Below are 4,412 nucleotides of genomic sequence, written 5' to 3'. Positions count from 1 at the left end.
CCAAGTATTTTCTGATTTTTGTCCCTGTTAGATATATTTATAATGTTATTCAGTTTATTTTAGCTGTAGCAATGTTACTGACAAGCTGAATTAGCGTAGAGCTGTTTGCACATTACAAGTATTCCTGATTCAAAATCCAAAATCCATCTAGTGACCTCCCATAATAGGAATATTTTAGTTGTGAGTCATTTCTGCCGCTTAACTTAGTCTGTGCGGGGAATCAAAGCAGTTTTCAATGTGTATACATAAAATCTCCATCAAGACTTGTGTGGAATTTAGCTTCTTGATACAGTTTCTTATGTTAGAAATGTGTGCTCGGTTTGCTAATCAATCTATGCAGCTAAAAGACTTGCTTCTATCTTTTAATGTTAACCTAATAGTAGTATCCAAATTGTAGTTTATTATCCATTTAGAATATGTAGGGAATATGGAGTCTGTACACAACACATGAAATGGCTTTTTAATTCATTAATATTTTTTTTAAATTTATTTATTCTGTTTTGGATTAAGTGGCACTGGAGGAATTGGCTTTAAGGTAGGTTACCTGTTTGAAAGACAGCTTTTCTTCACATAGCATGGGGTTTATTTGTTTGTGCCCTTTGTTGGGTACAGCACATACTATCAAAAACTCTGGTCTGTTCATTTTGTTGTTGCCATGCCAAATGTACCTTCATAACGTTTTTACACAATTTACTATTTTTACAAGCCAGTTACAGCACAACAAGCTTTCTGTTGTCAGAAAGGAATTCCTGTTCTCCATAGCTTTGAAGATGCTAAAATGAATCTTGGGGATATTCTCCAAGGGGAGGAATTTGAAATAACCAACACAGAACAATATCACTTGGATAGCTCTTCTTTGTAATAGTAGGGAGGTTTTGTGTCTTACGTGTGTTTGTGAATGCACTCCAAATCTTCATGGACTTGAAAAGTAAAGAATAGATTTGGTTCTGATAACTATTGCTGCTTCCTAAATCAGTATCACATCCTTTTCCTATGTCTGCCACGTCCTGGAAGGTCTTAGTACATGAGGTTCTGTGGGAAGAGAGATGCTAGTTTTAACACCATATGAAAACCAAATCTTGTCTTTTTAGGTAAGAGCCTGATACAGCGTAAAGACAATATGTCCTTGATATCTTGCTGCTGGATATTCCTGTTTACCAAAAGATTGCCTTGCTTTTCAGCATTGTTGGTTTGGTGAATTTAAAAATGGAGGAATGTGAAATATCATGGACTAAAATCTGTTGTGAGTTTATTACTTTGCAAAATTTCAGCTTTGTAATCCAATGTGATACCTGTATTTAAAGTCAAATTACATTATTGTTTTCTCTAATTACAATTCCGAAAAAACTCTGCTTGGTGAAAGGGGTCTGCTAGAAGAACATATTGCTAAATGCTCATCAATTTGAGGCAAAAGTTGTAGCAAGGTATATTTCATTTTGTATCTAAAATACCATTTAAAGGAGTTTGGTGAAAGGAGAAGGGATAGGATACTTATTTTGAGCAGTAACTTCTGAACTTTGAAACAAAGCAAAAGGCTAAAAAAAAATTGATTTAAAAAAAAAAAGGGATTTCGGTCAAGTTTGAAAAACTGCTATCAGTTGATGAATTGTTGGTCCTATGCAGACTGATCCTAAAGGGACAGTTACCTGTGGAGGAGAAGGAAGGAATACAGGAGACTGTTACGTTACTACCAGCCAATTCCCAAATCTAACATAGAGTGTAGAGCTGTGCAAAGAAGGAACCTGCAGTTGGAGGAGAGTGAGCAGGCCTGGATCTTACTCCATAGAAAACTGTTCCTCTATCGATAGCTAATACTGATCTTATTTGTGGCCTCAGTCCACTGAATTTAGGAACAAATTTTCAGATGCCACAATTCTGTCATATAATTCCAATCTTCAGCTTGGTGTTTGGAATGGGTTGTGCATTTACATTAAGGTTTATAGGACTCATTTTTAAATACAATTAGTACTTTTTGTCGATCTGTACTTTAAGAATATCTTTTATATAAACATTTGAAGTGCGTAGTTAGATATTACTTATCCCATCTAAAAATCTTCCAGTTTTATTTTTCCCTCATTAGATTTCTGTCTTTCTGTGATTTACGTGGTTATAAAGAGCACATACTGTCCTGTCTCTTACAACTGGAAGTTGTAACTACGGGAGAATTGCCCTAACTCTCTAAATTCGGTATTCAGTTCTCTCTCAGCATTTTGGTGCAAATGTTTGTGGTCTGGTACTAATGGGGCAGCTTGTGCTGCTACTTGTGATTTTTTTTTTATTCTGGGTGCAGGACTTCTTTTAAAATTTTCATGCAGTTCTTATTGTCTAGGTTTCTCTGAACAGCAACTCTTTGTCAACTCTAATTCTTCTCCACGTTCAGTGTCATCTGCAAACTAAGATTGATTCAGTTGTTGTAGCTGGATGGTTTATAAGACAACTGAATAGTAGTGGACGAAGTGTCAACTCCTGAGGAGCTCCAGTCATGACTACTAGTACACCTCTGAGCCACTAAACACCTCACAAAAATAGAATACACCGTCTGAGAACATAAAGTTTGATGTGCTGTATAAAGTGACTGGTACTAAATCTGGTTCTCTCCATTCACTACCTTTTTTTACTAGGTTAAATTGGTAGGCAGTCTCAGTTTAGTTTTGGAGGACTAGAAGGGCAATCATTACCTGGCATTTGAGAATATTGGTTGATGTGCACGCAAAAGCATGAAACATGACCAGTTTTTTCATATTATGTGAATGACTGCAATGGACTACTGATTATGAAATGTAACTTTTTTTTTTTTTTCAGTAATAAGTGCTTTCAAGCTCTATTTGCACTTTGCACTGAAGGTTCACTAATGATTGGCTTTCATTTCCACATGTGACTTGTTAGACTTCTTCACTACTTGTCTGAATGCAAAACTTTTTTAGAATACAATGTACATTGTTTATGTAAAAATGTTAGGAAAAGATTTATTGTGTTTTCTCAGTGTCTTTTAATGTAGCCTAGCAGCTGGAAGCATGGAAAAGAACAGGGACCACGTGACAGGACATTCATCCTTGTGCTGGCAGGTAGACGCTACCCACAACAAGTAAATACCAATTCAAAGCAGTGACATTCAATAGCAAACATTGAAACATTTAAAAAGGTACTTCTTTTGCTTCTTATTTGTTTGTCTAGTATTCTAAGTAGCAGCTTGTCTCCAGAACAAGGTAAAGACCAGTTTAGATGTGGTCTTTCAGTGTGTTTAGTGATGACCTCCATTTAAGCTGGCTTTAGTTCTACTGGAAGAAGAAATCAGAGCATTTTCAGTCTCTCTTTGTCTAAGTCTGATTGGATATATAACGTCTCAGATGCTTCTGAGAATTTCTGTAACTAAGCTTCTTTTTTCTTAAGCACAATACGGCCTTTCTTACAAGGAAGGGCACAGTCCTTCCCAGAAGCACTGTCATTGCTTGATATGCTTTCAAATTTCTCTTTGTTTAGAGTAGGTTTGCTTTTTCATAGTTGTTTTTAAATCATATTTTTCTGCAGAGTTCTTTAAATTTTGTTTGCAAGTTTGAATTCCATTACTCTATGCTGAAAATAATACATTAAAGTATTTTCGAAGTTGTGTTATTCTACTATGTATCCCAAATTACATTTCCAGAAAGCAACTTATAGTGTCCAGGTGGTTTAAGCAGAGAATATTTGAATTGCATCTTACCTAGTTTGTAGGTGAAGATTTGTCATTGTCAAAAAGCTGACCATAGACATTCTGAGTCTTACAAGGGTCTTCTATAGATAATCTCAAGGCTGATTTAATTTATGACTGTCTTCGAGGCAAGCCAGTACATATCTGCCTGTAAGCTTGAGAAGACACTGCTGTCCTATACTGTGCAGTGGGATTTTCTGTTGTTCCTGTGATACTGCAGCAACACACTGCTAGCTAGTTTGGTTTGTAGAATAATTTGGTGTCATTATTAAATGGTATTCGTCCTAGTGCAGTCTTGAGGACTTTCGTCAGTATGAGAATTCATCTCTTGTGCACTTACCTCATGGTAATCATGGTAATTTTGTATGAAGTGTAACAGTAGAGGTAATTCAGAGGAAACTTAATATCTTTTTTTTTTTTTTGAAGTGCACAAGTGTACATTTCTTGAGATTGCCTTAGTAAAGGAAAATCGTTAATTTTTCCACTGGGCCATTTCTTTGTTCAGAAGAACCAAAAGGAAAAGTATACTGATATTGCTGACCAAAACTACTATCAGCCAAGCCAGCTTCTTTCATATTGAAGGTGGTAGTTCACATTACAGTTACACAGATACTTTTAAAGGCAGCTTTTCCAAAAGGTGCATAAATGCATTTCAGTTTTGCTAAGACTTACTTGGAGATACTTACCTAAACAGTTTGCCATGCATGTCTGAGATTCCTCTGTT

Source organism: Anas platyrhynchos, chromosome 11, assembly GCF_047663525.1.
Source record: "Anas platyrhynchos isolate ZD024472 breed Pekin duck chromosome 11, IASCAAS_PekinDuck_T2T, whole genome shotgun sequence".
Taxonomy (NCBI): domain Eukaryota; kingdom Metazoa; phylum Chordata; class Aves; order Anseriformes; family Anatidae; genus Anas; species Anas platyrhynchos.
Note: the sequence above shows the minus strand (reverse complement) of the source record.